The sequence below is a fragment of the Schistocerca gregaria genome, chromosome 3 (assembly GCF_023897955.1).
Source record: "Schistocerca gregaria isolate iqSchGreg1 chromosome 3, iqSchGreg1.2, whole genome shotgun sequence".
Classification (NCBI taxonomy): Eukaryota; Metazoa; Arthropoda; class Insecta; order Orthoptera; family Acrididae; genus Schistocerca; species Schistocerca gregaria.
This window is the reverse complement of record NC_064922.1, coordinates 490,400,757-490,426,860: the sequence shown is the minus strand read 5'-3', so window position 1 is coordinate 490,426,860 and position 26,104 is coordinate 490,400,757. Positions and strand designations below refer to the sequence as shown.

The following is a 26,104-nucleotide window of genomic DNA, read 5'->3' as shown; positions in this document are numbered from 1 at the left end:
CTAACTAACCAAAGGATATCACACACATCCATGCCCGAGGCAGGATTCGAATCTGCGACCGTAGCGGTCACACAGTTCCAGACTGAAGCGCCTAGAACCGCTCGGCCACACCGGCTGACTGTTAGGCAAATACTACTTTCTCTCACATACTTATAGTGAAATAACCATACTAAGGGGCGGTACTTTTGTGTTACATCACATTATACAGTTCACACATACCTCAAAGATATATGGATTATGTGTTCGTTACGTATAAGGGCCGTCCACAAAATTTCTGTTCGAAGGCCTTCAGGTCCAGAATCGGCATGCCAATCACGCAAAATCGCAGTGAGCATAGGGCCAAACATACCACCAACGCACGAGGCTGGAGATACACGTTTGTTAAGACACTGTGTCCTGCTCATGAAGAAGTTAGAAACTGACTGCGGCTACAGTCTGGAACCACTACGGTCGCAGGTTCGAATCCTGCCTCGGGCATGGATGTGTGCTATGTCCTTAGGTTAGTTAGGTTTAAGTAGTTCTAGGGGACTGATGACCTCAGAAGTTAAGTCCTATAATACTCAAAGCCATTTTTTGAACTGCCTGCGGTACATCCGCATCCGACATGAATCGTCGATCCATCAAGGCCTTTTTTTAAGGGATCGAATGAGTGATAATTGCATGGGGAGCGATCTGGACTATATGGCGGGTGCGGGTGCTCAACGCTCTCCTTCTTGTCGTAACTTCTGCGTTACGACAATAGTGATATGGGGATATGCGTTATCATGTAGCAGCTGCACCCCTTGTCACACTTTTCCGGACGTTTCGCCTTAACTGAAAGCAGTAATTTCTGCAGCACTGCGCCGCGGCGTTCGCCAATGACGGGAACACCAGGTTTCTGGAATGGGTGAGGGTGGCCTCCCAGATCGTGTCGAATCGAGACCAGCGCGGAATTTGGCGCACCACTGCACAACGGTGATTTTCAACAGACATGCCGCCCTACACACACTCTTCATTGTCCGATAGATGTCTACCGGTGTTGGTACTTCGATAGCGAAGAAAATATAATGTAGGCCCTCTTCGGACGCATTTGATAATATATGGCCGTATTTGAAATTTATGCATTTTCCGCACGCAAGCCGGAAAGACACGAATGCCTCACTAGACTCTTTCCTTCATATCGAGGCTTTTATACCCGCATCTGAGTCATGCTACGTTGCATAAATGCTACAGCAACATTCTCAAACTTTTTGATCATACCTTGTGCTTTCGCTTTTGATAGTAATATTTGGGCACTACGTTTAGTAGCTACAGGCTTCCATTATCAGCTTTCCAGTGCGAAATACGATTAAAAAAATATGGCGAGTGAATATCGGAAATATAATTATCCGGATCAAAGCCAGTTTGTATACGTTAATCTGATCTATTGTAAAAAGCCTTAACTGCAGTTTTTGTTTCCACTTTGATGCATTTTTGAGATAACTCTGCATTAGTAAATCCGCGATAGTGCAGTTATTAATTTTTTTCGTTCCCTTATTATACTTCATATTTGCAGTTTAATGGAATGTGCAACTTTGTTTTTATGCGCCTTCCGTCCCGCTATTGTGCAAATAAAAAGCATTCAGGCATTTATGATGACGTGAAATCTGCACACCGACAGACTCCCACACACGTGGAAAAGAAATTTCGGGGTTAATTCACGGATGATTGTCCTTGCCTATCGCTATTGTTGATCATATCTGAAATATACGGGGTGGTCAGAAATAGTCTGAAAAACTTGTGAGGGTGTTGTAGGGTAGGTTGTATAGAGAAATAATTTTTCAGAAAATAGTTCGATACGTTGCGCCGTTTCCGAGTTATTTGGAAGTGAACTTAGCCAATCAGGAAGTCGCGCACGCAGATTCATGCATCTTTCCAGAAGCAGCGTTGCCAACGTGATCTTCACTTGGTTTCCTCAAACCAAAAAAGCGTAACTTTTGGTGACCTTGATCAAATTTATCACTTGAGAAAAAGGCAAATTTCAAATGCTAATGGGCATTTTAACAGGTGGTAAAATGTTCAAATGTGTGTGAAATCTTATGGGACTTAACTGATAAGTTCATCAGTCCCTAAGCTTACACACTACTTAACCTAAATTATCCTAAGGACAAACATAAACACCCATGCCCGAGGCAGGACTCGAACCTCCTCCGGGACCAGCCGCACAGGCCGAGACTGCAGCGCCCAAGCCCTCTCGGCTAATCCCGCGCAGCGAACAAGTGGTAACTCACGGACCCACGGATGTCACTGCATTATCACATTTCAGCGTACGAAAGTGATTCTGTTTGTACGGACAATGACCTGATTGGCTAACTTCCATGCTGCATAAATCGAAAACTGCACAACGGTTCGAATTTTTTTCTTTAGTTATTTCTCAGCAGAATCTTCCCTGCAACAGTCTTACAAGCTTTTCAGACCGTTTGTGACCACACCGTATCCATATAACTTCTGGAAATGTAAAATTTATTTCAGTTACTTAGTTACTACTTAACAACTATATCCAACATATATTACGATGAAATGATCTGTTTTCACGGTTTCTCAAAATCTGCGGAGAATGTTAACTACGACTCCGGCAATTTCCATCTGTGGAAAACATGAAAAAAAGAAGTCTCTGATAAATGAGAGTAAATGCTGACTCATGATGATAAATTTACTTTTTGGTGTGTGTTTGTAACAAACTTTATCCTGTGGACATGGCCTTTCCAAATATGACTAATAACGTGCAACGTACAAAGAAGTATCACTGTCTTCCCAGCCTCTTACTTCTTAGTCTCAGCTGCTGGACACGGCGGTGTAGATACACGCAGGCCGTATGGTTTAGTGTATGCGTAATTGGAGTCTCTCAGGGCACAAAATTAACGATTTCCTCGTGAAATATACGACAGAACATCAAAAAGACAGGTACTCACTATTTTGGCTAGCCAAGTATCTTTGATTCAGTTCTGGGCTACACTTCAAAGAGTCACAGATAGTTGACACTATTCTTCAGGATAGTCACCAAGTTTCCGTAAACAGCCGTCGGAAAGTTCTACCAACCGTTCAGTTTCCAGACGATACAAATCCGATCATCGGTGGCGAAACGAATCGAGGTGACAATGTTTAGCACACTGGATTGGCATTCGGGAGGACGACGGCTCAAAACCGTGTCCGGCCATCCTTATTTAGATTTGTTTCCCTAAATAGCTTCAGCAAATGTTGGGATGTTTCCTTTGAAAGGGCATGGCCGTTACTTTTCCCGTCCTTCCCCTGTCCGAGCTTGTGCTCTGTCTCTAATGAACTGGTTGTCGACGGGTCGTTAAATATTGATCGCATCCTCCTCCTTGGTTAGGGAGCCATTCAGGAACAGCAGGGTGAATGTCCTCATTGCCGGGAAGCCTGTGACTGTCACGAATCAGTTCCGCGATTGCCTGGACGTTTTAGTCTATGCTCGATGTCGACGCCTGTCCTGGTCAGCACCACCAATGTCCGTCTGACCATGGTCAAACTGTTGGCACCGCTGCTAGACGCGACATTCCTTTAGTCCATATAACGCCACAATGTCACGATGAATCTTTGAGAAGTTCAGACGTTTTGGCCCCAAAAGAATTAGCCGCATGGTGTAGCCGTGCGGTCTAAGGCGTCTTGTTACGGTTCTCGCGGCTCACGCCGTATGAGGTTCAAGTCCTCCCTCGGTCATGGCTGTGTGTATTGTCCATAGCATAAGTTAAGTTCGAGTAAGCAGTGTGTAAGCTTAGAGACCTATGGCCTAAGCAGTTTGGTACCATAAGATATTACCACAAATTTTTTTACCCAAAAGAATTGTTTTGCCCCGTGCTCTTCAACTCTGGAATACGTTTCCAGTTACCGCGCCATCTGACTCAGGCACTGTGATGCATTTGTTGCGCCTGGTGCGGAGAACTTAGTCTGCAGGAAGCACAGATCATGCACTCTCTTCTGATAATGCGCCACTCTTTTTGCGCGATGGTCTTAGTTTGATGTGACACTAACTTAGTTGTTGAGGTACGCTCGTATCAAGAAGAAGAATTTCATTGGCGTGGGAGGGTTACACGATTTATTTAACTTGTAGGAAACTGTTTCCAATCTTATAAAATGCAAATATGTACACTCCTGGAAATGGAAAAAAGAACACATTGACACCGGTGTGTCAGACCCACCATACTTGCTCCGGACACTGCGAGAGGGCTGTACAAGCAATGATCACACGCACGGCACAGCGGACACACCAGGAACCGCGGTGTTGGCCGTCGAATGGCGCTAGCTGCGCAGCATTTGTCACCGCCGCCGTCAGTGTCAGCCAGTTTGCCGTGGCATACGGAGCTCCATCGCAGTCTTTTAACACTGGTAGCATGCCGCGACAGCGTGGACGTGAACCGTATGTGCAGCTGACGGACTTCGAGCGAGGGCGTATAGTGGGCATGCGGGAGGCCGGGTGGACGTACCGCCGAATTGCTCAACACGTGGGGCGTGAGGTCTCCACAGTACATCGATGTTGTCGCCAGTGGTCGGCGGAAGGTGCACGTGCCCGTCGACCTGGGACCGGACCGCAGCGACGCACGGATGCACGCCAAGACCGTAGGATCCTGCGCAGTGCCGTAGGGGACCGCACCGCCACTTCCCAGCAAATTAGGGACACTGTTGCTCCTGGGGTATCGGCGAGGACCATTCGCAACCGTCTCCATGAAGCTGGGCTACGGTCCCGCACACCGTCAGACCGTCTTCCGCTTACGCCCCAACATCGTGCAGCCCGCCTCCAGTGGTGCCGCGACAGGCGTGAATGGAGGGACGAATGGAGACGTGTCGTCTTCAGCGATGAAAGTCGCTTCTGCCTTGGTGCCAATGATGGTCGTATGCGTGTTTGGCGCCGTTCAGGTGAGCGCCACAATCAGGACTGCATACGACCGAGGCACAAAGGGCCAACACCCGGCATCATGGTGTGGGGAGCGATCTCCTACACTGGCCGTACACCTCTGGTGATCGTCGAGGGGACACTGAATAGTGCACGGTACATCCAAACCGTCATCGAACCCATAGTTCTACCATTCCTAGACCGGCAAGGGAACTTGCTGTTCCAAAAGGACAATGCACGTCCGCATGTATCCCGTGCCACCCAACGTGCTCTAGAATGTGTAAGTCAACTACCCTGGCCAGCAAGATCTCCGGATCTGTCCCCCATTGAGCATGTTTGGGACGATGAAGCGTCGTCTCACGCGGTCTGCACGCCAGCACGAACGCTGGTCCAAGTGAGGCGCCAGGTGGAAATGGCATGGCAAGCCGTTCCACAGGACTTCATCCAGCATCTCTACGATCGTCTCCATGGGAGAATAGCAGCCTGCATTGCTGCGAAAGGTGGATATACACTGTACTAGTGCCGACATTGTGCATGCTCTGTTGCCTGTGTCTATGTGCCTGTGGTTCTCTCAGTGTGATCATGTGATGGATCTGACCCCAGGAATGTGTCAATAAAGTTCCCCCTTCCTGGGACAATGAATTCACGGTGTTCTTATTTCAATTTCCAGGAGTGTATAACAAGAGAACTTTTAAACAGAATAAAGACGCCTGCTACTGTTTTGTAGTATATGAAAAAAGGACAAAGGCTTTTTCTTTTTGTAGAATTATATGTAAGTAGAGTTTGTATACCCGTGTACAAAAATATAGTAATTTAGTCACTGGCTACTGTGTGTTTTTATTTGTATTTTAAGGACGCGGTCTCGGGAAGATCCTGCATACGACGTGTGATTTATAATTTTACCGGCTTTAAGCATCCAGTTTTCAAAACTTTTTATCTTGTTGGTAAACATGTTCCTTACGTAGTTTTTCATTTTCAGCTGTTTTGAACATGTAGTTTCTTGTTGACAGTAGAAAAAGTTATACGTGTTTTCGAGTGCTCGGCGAATTTTTACTTTTGAAAAAGATCGATGAAAGAATTTACATTAAATATTGCATGAAAAATGGAATAAAATGCAGCACCGCATTCGAAATGTTGATAGTGGCTGTTGACGAATCTACAATGAGTAAGGCAAGAGTTTACGAGTGGTATAAACATTTCAAAGATGGTCGAGAAGATGTTGAATGCGACAACCGCCCTAGCCACCGTAACACATCAATAAGCAATGAGTATGGTTCTGGAAAACCGTCGAATCACAATCGGAGACACTGCTGATAATGTCAGAATATCCTATGGCTCATGGCAAGCTTTTTTTTCAAATGTTTTGGGCGTGAAACGTGCAGAAGCAAAGTTTGTACCGAAATTGTTGCATTTCGTCTAAAAACGACGTCGCATATACATCGCTCAGGAATTGCTGAATGAAATGTATAAAGATCCAGAACTTCTAAAGAATGTTATAACAGGAGACGAATCAAGGGTATACAGGAATGACGGGGAAACTAAGACCCCTTCGTCAAAAATGGAAAATGCCTGTAGAACTAAGACCGAAAAAAGTTCGACAAGTTGAATCACAAGTAAAGGCTGTTCTCACTTTTGTCTGGGACAACAATGGGATAGTCCATCATGACTTCCTGGGTTATGGTAGTGTGGTCCACAAGGAATATTACCTGGAAGTTATGCGCTGTTTGCGTGAAGCAATCATAAGAAAACGATGGGAATTGTGGCAAAACCGCTTGTGGAAATTGCATCATGATAACTCTCCCGCATACTTCTCAACACTTTTTCGTGATATTTTGGCAAAAAACAAAACCGTTATGTGTCTTCAGCCACCGTCTTCGCTGGATATAGCCCTCTTCGACTTCTTTCTGTTCCCGAGGCTGAGACAACTATGAAAGAACGTCGTTTTGCCACCACTTATGAGATAAAACGAATCGCAGAAGAAGCTGAACACCATAACGAAATTGAGTTCCAGAAGTGGTTCCAAGATAGAAAAAGGCGCTGACATAAATGTATTATATCATAGGGGGATTACTTTGAAGGGACAAAGTTTATGTTGATGAATAAATAAAGATTCTTGAAGAAAAAACAAAGGTTCCCCTTCCTTTTTCATCGCACATCGTACCTACGTATAAAGTAAACTGGACTTTTGGTCACGGTTATGTCTCCGAAGAAAGACAAAAGTATCTATCGGTTTATCTGCAGCCGTCGAGTGACTTAGAGGAAATAAACAGTTGGAACACAAGTTTTTCGGACTTTCTTCGTGGTCCTGAGGTGCCTTTTGTATTGTGGCACTGTTACTTAAACAACTTCACAAATTATGTCATCCATAAACTTTATCCAGTCTCAGCTAGAGCTTCGCTAGAAATGTAAACGCCGCACATCAGTTTTCCTGCAGCCAGGCATTGCAGAAATGGCGAATCTGGAGACCGTGCTATTACACCAATAGCTTACGTGTGTCTGCATTACAAGTCCAGAACAGAAGTGGGTTAATGCAGGCGTTAGGTCAGGGAAGCTCAGCCAAAATAGAAGTGGGTCACTGATCTGCCGCGGGACGCACTCTCGGCGGGAGAGTTGGGACGTAACAACGGCGCGAGATGTTGCGAAAATAATGTCTCTGTCGTTGCCAGCACTGCAGTCGCGGGAACGGAAAACAACGGAGCGAGAGGCGAGCGAACGCTCGAGGGGGCTGGCCCGGCCGCGAGATGATGGAGCGGCGCACGCTGCTGCTCGTCTCTTTCTCCGTCTCCCGTTCTCTGTCTCCCTCCCTCTCTCTCTCTCGTTGGCGGGTCAATCGATTGGCGGCGTGGGATCGACTCGTCCGTCGCGGCGGTCGGCCCGCGACGGCGACGTCGGTAAATAACGCGGCCCGTTAGCAGCCGCCCGGGCCATCGCCACTGGCAGCAGTTCGTTTCCGAGAAAAACGGCCCCCTTCTTCAGAGCGCCTCATTGCCGCCTGTAACTAGAGGACTCGCCGCGAATCCCCGGCGCTCTCCAGAGACGATGGATGAGCGCCGACGAGGGACGGCAAACGAATAGGGCCGCGTCGCCGTTATAACTCGGTGCAGCTGGCAGTCGCGATGTTGTAACTTCCAGCGCTTCACAGGAGACCAAAGGAAGGACGTCCTCAAGTTGTGATATCTACCTGTCTCCATCCTTTTTTATACACTAATGGGAATATTTTAACATTTTGTAAACGAGCCAATTTATAGGAAGATTTGTCGACAGGTGACATTTGAAAGAGAACCAGGAAGAGTTTGTGGCTCCACATTTCAAATGTGAAGTACCTTCACCTCCCGATATTATTATTAGTATACAGAATGTCGTACCTAACTTTGCCACCTCATTTATTTCCGAAATGAAACAAAAAGTGAAAAGTACGATTGTCCATGTATGCACCTACGTCAGGGGCTCACACAATAGGCTGGAATACACAGTCGCTACAACTAAACAAACATCGCTTTCAAGGCAAAACTAAGATTTTTTATTTATTTTTTACCTTTTTATTATTTATGTCTATTTTTTAGTGATCTAAACCATATACCTTTTGGAATACTTCGACTTTAAGTAATGGAAACGGTGCCCCGGTTTCTACCGTAATGCGTTGCCTGCACTGTCCTGATACGTACTAGAGGCAAACCTTTCTACATGCATTACGGCACAAACTGTGGCGTCGTTGCCATCCTTTTAAGTCGACGTATTTCCGGAGACATTAGCTCCAGAAAAGTGAAAACAAGTCTACCGTCGCTGACTCTCATTTGGGTAGAAAAAACGTACACATGTCATTTAAACAACCGTAAGTTTGTGTTGAAAGTGATATTCGTTTCATTTATGAATGGTGCATTCCTCCTCACTTGTGAGCCCCTGGTCAACTGCATTTTTCACATTTTGTTTCGTTTGGGAAATATACGAGGTGGCAGAGTTACATGGAACACCGTGTAGATCTGTGTTGGAACACCTTCCAGCGTAGTTCGACAGCCAATTTTCCATTCACCTTCTCTTAACTCTCTTGATCTCATTGCTTGTACACTTCCCTCTACTTGGGGTTTCTCCTGCCTTCAGCGTTTCTTGCGGTTCGGTTGTATACACAGCATGGTCTTCTTAGATAACCTGCACTCATCCATCTGTCAGACATAAACATAACATGTGTAGGGTGTTCCATACACTTCTGTCACCTCATATATCTCCGAATCGAAACAAAATGTGCAAAATGCAGTTGGGGACAGGGATGCACCTTGATAGGGCCCCAAAAGTGAGCAGGAATGCTCTATTCATAAATGTGAACGGACATTATTTGTTCCTATTCCATGACAGTAGTTAATGACCCTTTTACACTCCCTCGTAATTGAACCTCTTCGTTAGGTATTTTTGCTCTTCCGCACATTCCCATGACCGTCTGATCACAATCTATTTCTGTGGCCCCCAACTTCATCTTATTCTCTACATGGCTCTGCCCCATACAACAAGGAACTTTTGATCATAGTTTCATGGATAATCTTTATCCATTTCTTTCCTGTTTCGCTACTCCAAAGGATTCCGTTTAAACAAGCGAGCCTCACACTTGTGACCATCCTTACCTGTCGTATCAAATTATACTTCTAGATGTGTATGACATGTACAAGTTGCGGTTTCTTCTCTGTCGACATAGATGCTAGATAGTTTAGTCCCCACAGGAAGACACTTTGTTTTCTGTCAGTTAATCTCTGACCTCCATCGCTTATACCCTTCCCGCTGTTTTCGCGTCATATATACTAGACCGTCTATATCGTTGACAATCATGGACTGATCATCCTCAAATTGTAGTGTATATAGACATATTTCTCACATTTCTATACTAATTTCCCTGAATTTCCTTTTCCACTGATTTAGACCTTATATTACACATCTTTAAACAGGATAGTGGGTGAATGACTAACACCTATCTCTCTCTCTCTCAAAAAAAAAAAAAAAAAAAAAGAAAAAAAAGAAAAGAAAGAAAAGACCGGTTGTCTCGGATTGTAAAAGAGACTGCCAGTGTAGAGGAAGACAACCTTGAGCCAAAATCATATCATCCTCTATGTTGCGGATTGAGGGCTTGACAGGTTCCCTGACACCTGTATAAAAGACTTTTATTACCAGGAAGTCCAATATTTGCCTCGAAGTTCACCTACCACAATACCGGGTATTTAAAGGATTGGTTCAAATGGTTCAAATGTCCCTAAGCACTATGGGACTTAACATCTGAGCTCACCAGTCCCCTAGACTTAGAACTAATTAAAGCTAACTAACCTAAGGACATCAAAAACGCGTACCTGCGACCGTAGCAGCAGCGCAGTTTCAGGCTGAAGCGTCTAGGACGGCTCGGCCACAGTGGCCGTCTTATTTAAAGTAGATTTAACTAGTCTGACAAGGCTACATCCTCTGCATGATTGAGGGCAGATATTTGGGGTAAATTTTAAGTTGCACGTAAGACTACGAACACTGAACTTTCAAAACAAGTTTTACGAAGTTTTACATTTAACACGCTTGCTCACATAAACTTGGGATGATCTTTACTGTTATGTTTGGAATCAACCTTCAAATTTATCTTTCATAAAACTTCAATGTTCTGCATCCCCCCCCCCCCCTCTCTTCCCACTACGCACCGCACCACCCAATCACATCTCCCGATCTGATGACGATAGTCAAACTCCTCTCAGCATGTCTGGAGTTACTACACTCACTGATGTTGCTATCGGCTGCACAAGCCACCCAATGCTTCTGCAGGTCTTTCATAAATTCCCACCAAAACTTCTTTTTTAGTCATCAGTCTTCAGGTGGTTTAGTACAGCCCACCACAAATCCCTCTCCTGTGTCAATTTTTTCATCTCAGAGTAACAGTTGCAACCTACGTCTTCCTCTACAATTCTTACCCTCTACAGCTCCCTCTAGTACCATAGGAGTTATTCCCTATGACGTGACACAGGTCCTATCGTCATGTCAGTTGTTCTTGTCAGTGTTTCCACATGTTTCCTTCTTCCCGATTCTATGGGAAAACCTTTTCATTCCCTACCTAATCATTCCACCTACATTTTGACATCACGTCTCAAACGCCACACCTAACACGCTTAGATTCCCTTCTATTCAAAAAACATTACCTGCGATCGGATCAAGCGACTTTGGATGCCAGTGGTGCAACGCGACTTCCGATCGTCCATGATGGTGTTCATGCTTCTCACTGTTAAGAAATGGTGCAACATTCACAAGACAGTGCCGTGGTAGTCCATCCTGCTGTAAATTGAAATTTTCGTCATTTTCTCGCAATCACAGAAAAGGAATATCTGACATCCGAGAACTTGATACGTGTAACCGTCTCTTTTAACTACCTCTTCCATAAACGAAGGATGGTCTGTGGATGTTCTCTCGATTAACCGCACAAAATATGTGAAGCGTATAAAAACGTCTCTACGTCACTCGAATAGGGTTTATGGCTGCTGGGAATCCATGTTTTTGAATTATGGTGGTTCACTTTTCCACCTATGGAACCTAGCATCCTCACTGATACTAAAAGTGGAAGGGTAGTGTTATCCTCATCTCCATAATCAGAGTGATTTCGTTAAAGAAAGCGTTAGTTGTATCTCAACAACATGAATTGCTTGTAACAACTGAGTCCTGTACCGCCTGAAATTGAAAACTCACCCCAGAACATTATAGACAGCCACATAAACAGTAATTCGCGGCAGGCATGACGAGAAGTTTCTGTCGACTACGAGAAAAACGTTGTTGAATGCGATTTCTTGATTGAACGGTAACCTGTTGATCACCTCTTACACAAAAAACGACTATCTTGCTGTCGATGGAGCTGGCCGCTGTGCCCGAGCGGTTCTAGGCGCTTCAGTCCGGAGCCACCCTGCTGCTGGGTCGCAGGTTCGAATCCTGCCTCGGGCATGGATGTGTGTGATGCCCTTAGGTTAGTGAGGTTTAAGTAGTTCTAAGTATAGGCGACTGGTGACCTCCGATGTTAAATCCAATGGTTCTCAGAGCCATTTGAACCATTTTTGCTATCGGTGGCACCACAGTCGAATGCTTTGAGCTGTACGAAGTGAGGCGCCGCACTCTCGGCGAGAATCACACCGCACAGTTATAGAAGAATTGTATCTGCTTAAACGATGAACTCTGAACGCCTTTGGATTCCGGTCGTCAAGATGTCGACGCTCACTGGGTGATGAACCAGGGAGTGAGCGAGGTAGCTGTATCTGGCAGACCCTACCGGGAGCCTTATGAAACCATAACTTATAACTGCAGCCAAAGATTCGATTAAATTTGTACAAAATACTAAAACCACATTTTGAGACACTATTCTTGGCCACCATGTGTAAAGTGTAAACAGTATAAAGACAACAAAAAACGACATATATTTAATAATAATGAATGTAGGAATAACGTAGCCCAGTGTTTTAGCATGCTACACTTACAGGTACGTGTACATTGTCTCGTAGGCTGCTTTAACGCCTCCGCTTAAACTGATGTATTGCCTGCAAACAAAAGAGATACAGATTTAGTAAGGTCCAGTTTCGCTAATTGGCGACTAGGTAATTAAACATAAATATAATTGTCCTTAAAAGTTACATGGAAACCAATAAAATGTCGTAATCGGAAAATAGGTCATACTAGGGAAAGTGATAATGTTTCTGAGGCGTGCTTCTTCTATTAACAATTTCAGCAATAGAATCATTGATACCTAGGTATTCCAATTACGAACAACTTAAATTGGAAGGAACACATAAAAAATGTTGTAGGGAATGCTAACCAAATACTGCGTTTTATCGGCAGGACACTTAGAAAACGTAACAGATCTACTAAGGAGACTGCCTATACTACGCTTGTGCGTCCACTTTTAGAATATTGCTGCGCGGTGTGGGATCCTTACCAGATAGGACTGACGGAGTACATCGAAAAAGTTCAAAGAAAGACAGCACGTTTTGTATTATGGTGAAATATGGGAGAGAGTGTCACAGAAATGGTACAGGGTTTGAGATGGACATCATTAAAAGAAAGGCGTTTTTCGTTGCGGCTGAATCTTCTCACGAAATTCCAGTCACCAACTTTCTCCTCCGGATGCGAAAATATTTTGTTGACACCGACCTACATCATGATAAAATAAGGAAACTGAGAGCTCTTACGGAAAGACATAGGTGTTCATTCTGTTTGCACGCTATACGAGATTGGAATAATAGAGAATTGTGAAGGTGGTCCGGTGAACCCTCTGCCAGGCACTTAAATGTGATTTGCAGAGTATCCATGTAGATGTAGATGTAGATGCAGATTGAAAAGCTAATTAGATGTCTTAAAATTGAACAATTAACTTTTTACAAGGATGTAATAGACTTCCCAAAAACTGAAGTAAAGTCGTGTAAGAGGTTTTAACACTCGCAGTGAAGCTCTCAGAAAATAGAGTAGGACGTGCTTAAATATTGAGGGCAAAACAGATTTTCTTCAACTTCCTTTCCGTGATGTGTCAGCAGAAGCTGAGCTTCGCAGGAAGCTTAATCAGTTGTACCGTAAATCACACAAATGCCATTCCAGGTTAATGAGAAGCGTTTCACCAGCGAACCATGGACCTTGCCGCAGTGGGATGGTTCACTTGCTGCACAGACTAAATAATGGTTCCTAAAGAGTAGCAGGAGCGAAAATCCTTATAACTGTCTGTAAAATTAACCAATATGGGTATTCCATATGGCTGAAAGCAAGGGAAAACTATAGATATTATATTTTCCGGGAACATTCGGCTCATCTATGTGGGCTTTATGGCATTCTCTTGGATGAAAGATCTCCAGAGGGGGACTAGCCAGAAGGATTTACTTCAAAAAAATAAAAATAAATATCGGCCCTCTGCGGGGCAACCTGTGAAATTACACCCATAAATCGAGCTAGTACTTTACGGGATTTATAAACGGATAGCTGGAAGTTAGATGTAGTGAGACTAAATCAATGTGCGCTTTCAGGGAAAGAGGACTTTCATCAGCTGACTACAGGATTATCAACACAAAATCGAAGCGTTAATTCAAGAGCAGATTTAATAGTGAACAAGAAGATAGGTATATGGATAAGCTACTCTAACACTTTAATGAACAGAATTCCGTTTTTTTGTTATTTTTCGGGTCACCATTCTTCCGAATGTTTTGATGCGGCTCGCAGCGAATTTCTCTCGAGTGCAAACCTTTTCATCTCAGAGTAGCACTTACAACCTACGTCCACCTGCAACCTACGTCCTCAATTATTTGCTGGATGTATTCCAATCTGTGCCTTCCTACATAGTCTTTGCCCTCTACAGCTCCAATACCATGGAAGTCATTCCCTGACGTCTCAACAGATGTCCTACCACACTGCCCCTTCTTCTTTGCCAGTATTTTCCACAATCTCTGTTCTTCGCCGATTCTGCGATGGACCTTCTCATTGCTTACCTTATCAGTCCGACTATTTCTCAACATTCTTGCGTAGTACCATGCCTAAAATGCCTCGATTCTCTTCTGTCCTGGTTTTCCCACAGTCCAATTTTCACTACCATACAATGCTGTGGTTCAAACGCATGTTCCCAGACATTTCTTTCTCTGATTAAGGCCTGTATCTCTAGGCTACGTAAATCTTTTTTGACAGTGCTAGTCTGTTTATGATGTCCTCCTCGCTCCGTCCGTCGTGGGTTATTTTGCTGCCTAGGCAGCTGAATGACTTAATTACATTTGCTTCGTGATCATTAATCCTGATGTTTTCTCAATGTTCTAATTTCTGATATCTGTTATATCTTTCGTCCATCTTCGATTTACCCTCAATCTATACCCTGTAATAATTAGACTGTTCAATCCAGTCAGCAGATCTTGTAATTCTTCTTCACTTTGATTGACGATACCAATGTCATCGGTGAATTACCATTGATATCCATCCGCCTTGAATTTTAAGTCCACCCTTGAACGTTTCTTTCACTGGTATTTCCGTCATGCTTTTCGATATATAGATTGAACTGAAAGGGGGAGAGACTACATCCCAGTCTTACACAGTTTCTGTTCCGAGCACTTCGATATTGGCCTTCCACTCTTACTGTTCACTCTTGGGTCTTGTACATCTTGTGCATTACCCTTTTTTCCCTATAGCTTACCCCCAATTTTTCACAATTTCGGACATCTTGCAACATTTGGCACTGCCGAACGCTTTTTCCAGGTCGACAAATCGTATGATTTTTCTACAGTTTTGCTTCCATTATAAACCACAACGTAGATCTGGCTCTCTGGGGTATTACCTTTCCTGAAGCTAAACCGATCGTCATCTAAGACACCCTAATTTTTTTCCAGTTTTCGGTATATTATTCTTGCCAGTAACTTGGCTGCATGAGCTGTGTGATAATTCTCGCATTTGTCAGTTCTTGCAATACTCGCAATACTCCGAAAATCACATGGTATATCGCAGACACATTCATTCTACACACCGTCGTGAGTTGTCGTTTTGTTGCCACGTGCCCAAATGGTTTTAGAAACACTGATGGATGAGTCCCTTCTGCCTTACTTGATATTAAGTCTTCAAAGCTCCTATAAATTCTGATTGTAATACTGGATCCTCTGTTTCTTCTATGTCGATTCCTCTTTCTTCTTCCATCACGTCATCAGACAAGTCACCCCTTCACAGAGGCCTCCAGTGAACTCTTTTCACCTAAAGACTCTCTCCTCTGAATTTAACAGTCGAATTCCCATTGATCTCTTAATGTTACCAATCTTGCTTTTAATTTCACCGACGGTTGTTTTGACTTTTCTATATGCAGAGTCAGTCCTTCGTACAATAATTTCTTTTCGATTTCTTCATATTTCTCTTGTAGCCATTTTGCCTTAGTCTCCCTGCATTTCTTATTTATTTCATTCCTAAGTAACTCGTGTTTCTCTGTTCATGAATTTCCCTGAACATTTTTGTACTTCCCTCTTTCGTCTATCAACTGAAGTATTTCTTCTGATACCCATGGTTTCTTCGCATTTACATTCTTTGTACCTATGTTTTCCTTTCCGACTTCTGTGACTGCCCTTTATAGATATGTCAATTTCTCGTCAACTGACCTTTCTACTGATCTACTCCTTATAGTAGTACCCACAGCTTCAGAGAATTCAAGCGTATACCTTCTTTCCTTAGTACTCCCGTATTCCACTTCCTTGCCCAGTCCACTCTTCTTCTAAATTGTGAGCTGAATGTATGCCTGCTGCTGGGTATGCCTTAGAATCCAGTATCTGATTTCGGAATCTCTGCCTGATCATGGTGCAATCTAACTTATATCTTCCCTCATCTTCCGGTCCTTTTCAAGTATACCTCCTCCTGTGCTGATTCTTGAACAGAGTATTCGCTACCGCTAAGTGAAATTTACTGTAGAACTCAATGATTCTTCCTCCTCTCTCATTTCTGCTACCAAGCCCATATTCTTCCGTAATCGTTTCTTCTACTCCTTCCCTTACAACCGCATTCAAGTCTCCCATAATAATTAGATTTTCATCTCCCTTTACATTCTGCATTATCTGTTCAATATCCCCGTAACCCTTTTCCCTTTTCTCTGTATATCCCTTTTCAGCTTGAGATGTCGACATGCACACATGAACAATTGTTGTCGCTGTTGGTTTCCTGTCAGTTCTGAAGAGAACAATCCTATCACAGAACTGTTTACAGCAACTTACTTTCTGCCCTACTTTCCTATTCATGACGAATCCCACTCCGTTTATACCATTTTCTGCCGCACTTGATATTACCCTACACTCATGTAACCAGATATCCTTATCTTCTTTCTGTTTCACTTCCCTGACGCCGCAGGATTTCCCTTTTTAGACTTTCTTGCATCCCTCTCACGTTCAAACTCCTGAAATTCTTCGAAATGCACGGTGAACTAAAATCGTTTGAAAGGAACCAGCTTATGAAACATCATCAAAGAATTAGAAAAAAAAATATTTCTGGTCTATAGGAAAGAGTATTTCACACCGATTAGAAAAATGTATAGTTTATAGACATTTTCATTTTCCGTTTATTCGTTAATTCAGTTTGAACCTAATGCTGCCCAAGTGTCATCCCCTGCTGTCAGTCTGGGGTGAATCAGAATACGTGACGTACTCGTTTTCTTTTTTTCCTTGCTTTTTTCAGCTTTTAGGTATGGAACGTAAACTCACATATATTATAGATATTCTAGCCGGCTGTGGCTAGCTGCAACCGAAGAATTTAAAAAAATATATACTTACTGCTTGTATTCGGAATTTGAAACAAGTGTGCTTCGTAGTTACTGCTGTGTTGTCTTATTGCAGTGCGCGTATTTTCTGTGTTGGGAATATCGAGAATAAAGAAATTTGACAGAAAATCAGTTCAAAGCAACATCAGGAACCTATAATACATACAATTCGGTTCAACAACACCTGCATAAACTGGATGTGCATCCAGACAATACAACCACAACCATACCTTGCTGTTATGGAGGCAATTAAGCCTAAAAATGACATGTGGCAAATACAAATCTTCTTAGGAGATACCTCCATGCTTTCTCACAGAATCGCAACGAAATTGTTAACATATGCATACGGGAGGTGACCATGAGAGAAAGATTGAATAACCAATGAAACGCGTTGAGGCGTGGAATGTCAGAAGTCTGAAAGTGGTAGGCTAGAAAATCTGACAAGGGAAATGCTACGTCAGTCTGGATACAGTAGGCGTCAGTGAAGTGGAATGGAAGAAAGAAAAGCATTTTTTGTCGGATGAATATAGGTAACAGCAGCAGAAAATGGAATAACTGGAGTAGGATTCGTTCTGAACAGGAAAGTAGGACAGAGAGTGAATTACTATGAACAGTTAAGTGATATGATTGTTCTCATCAGAATCGACAGCAAACCGACACCGACAACAATAGGTGAGGTATACATGAAGACACTGGAAGCAGAAGATGAAGACATAGAGAAAGTGTATGAGGCTACTTCATTACATAAAGGGAGATGAATATCTAGTAGCCATTGGGATAGGAATGTCGCTGTAGGAGAAGGAGTAGAAGAAGGAATTACGCGAGAATATGGGCTTGGCGCTAGGAAAGAGAGGGGAGAGAGACTTATGGAATCCTTCAACAAATCTGAGATGGTAATAGCCAAGACTCTGTTCAAGAATCAGAAGAGGGGGAGGTATACTTCGAGAAGGCCAGGAGATACAGAAAGGTTTCAGTTAGATTACACCTTGATCAGGCAGAAGTTCTGAAAACAGCTATTGGATTGTATGGCGTACCCAGGAGCAGATGTATGCTCAGGACACAATTTGGTATCGATGAAGAGTAGGGTGAAGTTTAAGACAAGTCAGGAAGATCAATGCGAAAAGACGTGATATACGGAAGTACTAAGGAGTGAAGAGGTATGCTTGAGTTCTCTGAAGCTATGGCAGCTACGATAAGGAATAGCTTAGTAGGCAGTTCAGTTGAAGAGGAGCAGACATCTCAAAAAAGGGAGTCACAGAAGTTGGAGAGAAAAACAAAGTAGCTAACTGCGAAAAACCATGTATATCAGAAGAAATACTTAAATTTATCGATGAAGAAAGGAAGTCCAGAATATTCATAGAAATTCAGGAATACGTTCATACAAGTCACTTTTGAATGAAATAAATAAGTAGCGCAGGGAAGCAAAGGCGAAATGGCTGCATGAAAAATTTGAAGCAAAGGAAAAAATAATTATTGTCGGACAGACTGACTCAGCATATAAAAAAGTCAAAACAACCTTCGTTGGAATTAAAAGCGAAGTTGGTAACATTAAGAGTACAATGGGGATTCCACTGTTGAAAGTAGAAGGGAGAGGGGATATGTGGAAACAGTACATTCAGCGCCTCTATGATGGGAAGAAATTATCTGACGATGTCGACATGTAAGACATAGGGGTTCCAGTACCTGAATCAGAATTTAGAGGAGATTTGGAAGAGTTGAAATCAAACAGTGTAGAAGGGATACATAACATTCCATCAGAATTCTTAAAATCATTGGTGGAAGCGCCAACAAAATTATTATTCGTGATGATGTGTAGACTGTATGACACTACCGATATACCATCATACTTTCGGAAAAATATCATCAACATAATTCCCAAGATTACAAGAGCCGACATGTGCGAGAATTATCGCACGATCAGCTTAACAGCTCGTGCATCCAAATTTCTGACAAGAAAAATAGCAGAAGAATGGAAAAGGAAACTGATTATCTATTATATGACGATCAGTTTGGGTCTAGGAAAGGTAAAGGGCCAGAGAGACACTTTTATTTGCAGTCGATAAATAAGGCACGACTGAAGAAAAATCATGCCTCTTTCATAGGATTTGTCGTTCTGGAGACAGGGATCGATAATGTTAACTGCTGCAAAACGTGCGAAATCCCGAGAAAAATAGGAATAAGCTATAAGGAAAAACAGTACAAGAACCACTAGGGAAAAGTAAGAGCTTATAACCAAGTATGAAGTGCATGGATGAAAAAGAGTGTGTGACAAGAGATGTAGTCTTTCTCTCGTGCTATTCATCTATATGTCGAAGAAGAAACGACAGAAATATAAGAAATGTTGAAGAGTAGGATTGACGTTCATGGTGGAAGAATATCAATGTCAAGATTCGCTGATGACGTTGCTATCCTCAGTGAAAGTGAAGAAGAATTACAGGATCTGTGAAACGGAATGAAAAGTGTAATGAATATAGAATATGGATCGAGAGTAAGTCGAGGAAATACAAAAGTAATGAGAAGTATCAGAAGTGAGAACAGTGAGAAACTTAAGATGAGAATTGGGGATAGCGAAGCAGAAAAAGTTAAGAAACTCTACTACCAAGAGAGTAAACAAACACTAATGACAGGCGAAGCAAGGGGTACAGAACAAGCAGACTACCACTGCAAAAAGGACATTCCTGGCCAAAAGCAGTGTGCTAGTATCAAAAATAGGTCTTAATATGAGGAAGAAATTTCTTAGAATATACGTTCGGAGCGCAGCATTGTATGGCAGTGAGACGTATGGGACATAGGCTATGAGAAAACCAGAATAGAAGAGAATAGAAGCATTTGAGACTTCAGACGAATGTTGAAAATTAGGTGGACTCATAACGTAAGGAATGAGGAGGTTCTCTGCAGAATCAGCGAGGAAAGGAATATATGGTAAACACTGACAAGAAGAAGGCCCAGAATGTTAGGACATGTATTGACACATCAGTGGATAACTTCCGTGATACCAGATGGAGCTGTGGAGGGTAAAACCGTGGAGGAAGACAGAGGTTGGAATACATCCAGGAAACAATTAAGTACTCAAGTTCCCATTGCCACTCTGAGATGAAAGAGCTAGAACAGGAGACGAATTCGTGGCGGACCGCCTCAGAGCAGTCGAAAAACAGATGGCCATAAAAAAAAATTGCAGTGTGAAGATACGTGTAACTAATGCAATGCTAATTTTTATATGTGGTGGACATTATAGGATTCATGTTAAGAAAAAATTAAATATTGTGACAATTGTCGAGCGGTTGCAAGTAATAGAAGTGAAGAGAGCTGCAGAAATTGATACAAAGGAGGCTAGTGCACTTAAAAGAACGTACAGAAAGGCTATGGCGGATCACGAAACAGATGACCAGCAGGAATATGCACCTTTTGTGTTCTAAAACTGCATAGTGGTAAGCTAATAAGTTCATGAAGTTTGATTTGCGATTTACGGGAAACCTGAATTTTTATGTTTCCCCTACACCTTTCTCCTAAATGGCTAAAGTGAAATTCACCAAAATCAGCACATATAATTAGTAGGACATTCTCTGCCACCCTTGTCTACTATTTTCAGAGCACTCTGAAATATGATGATGAATTTAATCAAAATTTTTAAATAAATTTCTCACAGAAAACAAATTTTATAGATTTTTCGCAGATAAACGTCAGAGGAAGAAATTTAAGGCATAACATACTTCGCTGAATGTTGTCTGTAGTCTCACTGCTTGTCTAAGCTGTGCAGCCAGTGCTTCCAAAGAAAATGCTGCAACCGTTTAAAAGTATTTTATAAATACTGTTGTCAACATTACAATGTAAGAAATAGCTATCTGATTTTCCCAGAAACGCTTTGATTAATAAACCTTATTGCATGCACAATTTTTGAGCTACTTCTGCTTTAGAGGTCAGTGACGCTGTGTGGGGAAGGGAATGCTAAAAACACAACCTTTTACGGAACAGGTTCCCTGAAAAGACGACGTGGTGCCACTATTATGTTCAATTTTGTCGTTGCGTTCTTCATTGTCGGCACCTCACTGTCTAATGCCACGTCAAGAGAAGCCGAAACAATACTTGCTGTGTTGAAAAGCCGTGGTGCTCCAGATATCGTTCTTCTGTTCAAGGGGCTGCTTGTCTTACTGCACATGACGTGGCTGAACGGTTCTGTATCGCCAAGCTAACAGTAGTTAGTTAGTTAGTTAGTTAGTTACATGTTTCTTAGATCATATGAGATATGATGTGAACGAGGCAGTTTACGAACAGGACGTGTATACATGATTTGAACACATTATTTCATTCAACCACACCTGAAAGAAAGCTTTTTTTATATCGTGACTACGAGTTTGTCAACAGAAATTCGTCTATGGAACAGATGGAGGTTTCCAAGAGAACTGGTTTTAGGTTAGATTTAAAATTCTCTTTGCTATTGGTCATACATTTTGTGTTATTGGGAAAATTATCAAAGATTTTTTGTTGCTGCATGTTGTGCTCATTTCTTATGCGCTAACAGCTTTAATAATATTCGTTTTTCCCCTCTAGTGTTGTGGGTGTCTACCTCACTGTTTTCTCAAATTGTAACTAATTATTTATGACGATTTTCATCAGCGAACAAATGTACTGTGATGGCGCAGTTAAAATGCGTAAGTGCTTGAAGAGGCACCAACTCGTTCAAGACTTAGTACCCACATGACCCTCGTGGGAGAACATCACATATTATTCTTATTGTTCGCTTTTGTGCAGTCAATACTTTCTTTCTAAGTGGTGGGTTACGGCATAAAATTATTCCATAAGACATTCTTTAATGGAAATGTGCAAAACATGTCAGGAGGTTAATTAGTTTGTTTCAAAATTAGCAACTGTACGAGGAGAAAAAGTAGATGTACTTGTTTGAGAATCTCAGTAATATGCTTCTTTCAGTTCAGCTTTTCATCAGTACATACACCCAAAAATTTGCGGTACCATACTCTGTTTACCGATTCCTGTCCACGTGCTACGTGTTGGTCTCACTATTTGTAGTATAGGGCTGAATGTAGTATATTTTATCAAAATTTAAATGAGTCCATTTCCTGAGAACCACTTTATAAAGACGGCCAGAGTGGCCGAGCGGTTCTAGGCGCTACAGTCTGGAACCGCGCGACCGCTAGGGTCGCAGGTTCGAATCCTGCCTCGGGCATGGATGTGTGTGATGTCCTTAGGTTAGTTAGGGTTAAGTAGTTCTAAGTTGTAGGGGACTAATGATCTCAGATATTAAGTCCCATAGTGCTCAGAGCCATTTGAACCATTTGAGCCACTTTATAACTACTTGGAATATATCAATTACAGCTTTCTCTAGTATTTATTTTAAAGCCAACTAACGGATACTCAGCGTTATTTAAAAACAGGTATACATGCAACTAACAAGATACAGTGTATCGATACTTAAAAATATGCCATGTCTTTATTTCGGTTTCAGACAGTGTATTATTTTAATTATTGTAGAAATATTAATGTCGTATGTTTATCTAACAGATTCTAACGATGACTGTGGCTGCAGTACATTAACGTGTATTTCAAAAAAGTAAAGATTTTATAGCGGTCAATATGGACAACTACACTGACAAGTGGTTCTGATTCTGGCCTCAAACAATGATTTTAGGTCAGCTAATACAAGCAATTTAGGGATGGGAAAAGAAAATGTGACTGTGCTCACAGAGAATTAACCATATTGGCCAGCAAAGGAGGCCGGAGTAAAGCATACGCATTTTTGAATACCCAACGGTGTCAAGTTTTTTAACTGATTAACATCTTAAAATCTGAATGAGGAGGGGATGCGAGCGTCTTGTTTGACAACATCTTACTGATCAGTAATCACAAGAATCAGTATTTCTCCAATCAAAATCACCATACGGCGAAGTACACAGATCTGAATATTTTCTGCTTCGAAAGCACTTCTCTCCTAGACTTCGCTTCTAGACTGCACTTCGACGCCCCACGTCTTGACGAGAGGGTCTCATCTGGCTGTGGTTGAACTTAGGTAGAAATCAGCTATTCGTATCGAGCCAATGACTGATCTTGCAGCCACTGCAGCCGCCAGTGCCAGATTATAAATATTGTGAGACACAGCTGTAACAGCAAAGCGAACTGCGAGGAAAGCCAAAGTTTTGGCAAACGTATTTAGTAATTCCAATTTTCATTTCGAAAACTGATTTGCAGTTAGGAGTTGAAATTGCTTTCAACTAAAGCAGTAGATGCACACGCAAATCCCTGTATAGTATTTTTATGGCAATCATCTGCATACGGAAATATTGTGTTCAGACATGAACGAACTTTGAATTACCTGTCGAGGTACTTCATCCAACTGTATAACTATGAAAGTTATTGATTTTCGCAATCATCAAATATGTTTTATTGTGTGGGGTCATGGCATACAAGCAGAGAGGTAACTATTGTAATATGTTATGTTATCTTATGTTATGTTAACCGGGGACCTAGAAACGACGGAGAGGCTCCGTCCCCGCCGCAGCCGCAGTGGTCCACAACCCCACGACGACTGCCGCAGTCCACTTCACCCCTCCGCCGCCCCACACCGAACCCAGGGTTATTGTGCGGTTCGGTCCCCGGTGGAACCCCCGGGGAACGTCTCACACCAGACGAGTGTAACCCCTGTGTTAGGGTGGTAGAGTAATGGTGGTGTACGCGTACGTGAAGAACTTGTTTGCGCAGCAAAAATATGGTTCAAATGGCTCTGAGCACTATGGGACTTAACATCTGTGGTCATCAGTCCCCTAGAACTTAGAACTACTTAAACCTAACTAACCTAAGGACATCACACACATCCATGCCCGAGGCAGGGTTCGAACCTGCGACCGTAGCAGTCGCGCGGTTCCGGACTGAGCGCCTGAACCGCTAGACCACCGCGGCCGGCGTTTGCGCAGCAATCGCCGACATAGTGTAACTGAGGCAGAATAAGGGGAACCAGCCCGCATTCACCGAGGCAGATGGAAAACCATCTAAAAACCATCCACAGACTGGCCGTCTCACCGGACCTCAACACAAATCCGCCGGGCAGATTCGTGCCGGGGACCGGCAGTGCTTCCAGCCTGGAAAGCCGTGCGTTAGACCGCACGGCCAACCGGGTGGGCAACTATTGTAATAAAGGGAGTGTATAGTGCTCATTATTTGATTTCATAGTCTGATGCTTTCCTTAATCATTGGTTTGATAAGTGAAAATTTGCATGTCTCAGGTTTTGCAGGGACTAATTCATCTGTTTAATTAATGCATCCAGTTCAATAATACCACCCGTTCAGTAGTCGAGAAATCAAACTTCGTACTCTTACAATACCTTTATTTTGTCAACTTATGTTTTGTATAGTGGGTATTTTTGTACAGAGATTTGTTAATTTAACATCTGAATGATATTTCCGCCATTTAAAATTACTATCATGATTTTGGCCTTAAGCCAATATCAAGGACAACAATGGTGAATGTAATTAGACTTTGTTACAGGAATATATAAGAAGATAATAAATAATTTTAGATACTACAAGGTATCTGAAATGACTCTTACGAAAGATGCAACAAGATTAATTAAAGATAAATTTTCTTAAATACCATGAAACAGCACCATTTCTGATAAAATAAACAGAGTTCTTGGTAAAACTCATATACTCATTACACTCCTTTCAAACAACAGCTTAGGGCTGAATCTCCAGCCTCACAAATGACAGGACGATCTAATGAATAGAGTGGGAATGTATAGGATAAATTTTGCCTTTTGTGAAAGATGCTACATAGAGAACACTGGATGGGCTTTTCTAGACAGGTATAAAGAACATAGAAGGTAAACAGAATGTAACACGTCCACATTCAGCAAACACTTAAGGGAAATTGACCAAAATGCTGAAGGTATTAAGAAGGCTATAGATATACACGCCGTCACGGTAGCACAGCGTGTTCGGTCAGAGAGCTGATTGGCCTCTGTAATAAAAAAACTGTGTGAAAGGATCAACAACGAACTTGAACGGATGTTAAGCCGGCACGGTATCTCAACGTGTTCGGTGTGAGGGTTAGTCGCCCTCTGTAATAAAAAAACTGAGTTAATGGATCAACAACGAACTGAAACGGGTGTCTCGTGAAGTCCGCCCCGAGCAGATGCAATGAACGAAACAGAACAAAATGAGACTCAAAAAATTAAAAAAATAAATAAAGTGGTCAGCGCGACGGGCTGTCAATTCTAAGGGCCCGGGTTCGATTCCCGGCTTGGAAGGAGATTTTTTCCGCTCAGAGACTGGGTGTTGTGTTGTCGTAATCATCATCATTTCATTCCCATCGACTCGCAAGTCACCGAAGTGGCGTCACATCGAAAGACTTGTACCAGGCGAGCGGCCTACCCGACGGGAGGCCCTCGTCACACGACATTACTATTATCATGAGAGCCAACGGCAATAAATATGTAACGTGTGAGATGTAATAGGAAACAGAGTTGGCTCGTCAGGTTATTGGTCGTAGGGCATACAACAGACTCTTATGGCCAACAGTCTATTTATAGCCAACGTTGTTGCACTTGACGGCTAAAGGCCGAAATCAGGGTAGTAATATAATATAAAGAAGTTGCACAGTTGTATGGCGGACATATCATTCAAATGCTGTTACATGATTGTGGCCCAAAAATAAGAAAAAAATTTAATTTAATATTTGTGTGACACTTGTAGTTTTCTGTAACGCTTTTACAGGTGGATAAACTTCATGTGAAATCACTCCCAGACAGTCGCGTGTATCTGTCGAATTGTAGAACCTGTGGAATTTACACCGGAGTTATAGCCGGCGGGGATTTTAAAACGGCACGTAGAGCTACCCGGAGGTGTCTTCGCAGCCGGAGTCTGCCTCCAAGAGTTGGCACGTGCAGCTCGTTGCTCACGTTCCCAGAGTGCGGCGCAGCCACCGCCGTTCCGCCCCCCCCCCCCCCCCCCCACCGTCCAACCGCGCCATCCAGTGTATGTATGTGTGTGTGAGA

At 42.7% G+C, this 26,104-nt stretch overlaps 1 protein-coding gene across 2 annotated transcripts in view; it reads right to left on the bottom strand.

Moving 5' to 3' along the window:
- The window catches only part of LOC126354447 (octopamine receptor beta-2R), a 698,957-nt gene that overhangs the window by 256,262 nt on the left and 416,591 nt on the right, over nt 1-26,104 (bottom strand). For both annotated transcript variants that reach the window (XM_050004135.1, XM_050004136.1), the window contains one exon: nt 12,337-12,396. The gene's annotated coding sequence lies outside the window, so the exon portion shown is untranslated. The remainder of the gene's footprint in view (nt 1-12,336; nt 12,397-26,104) is intronic.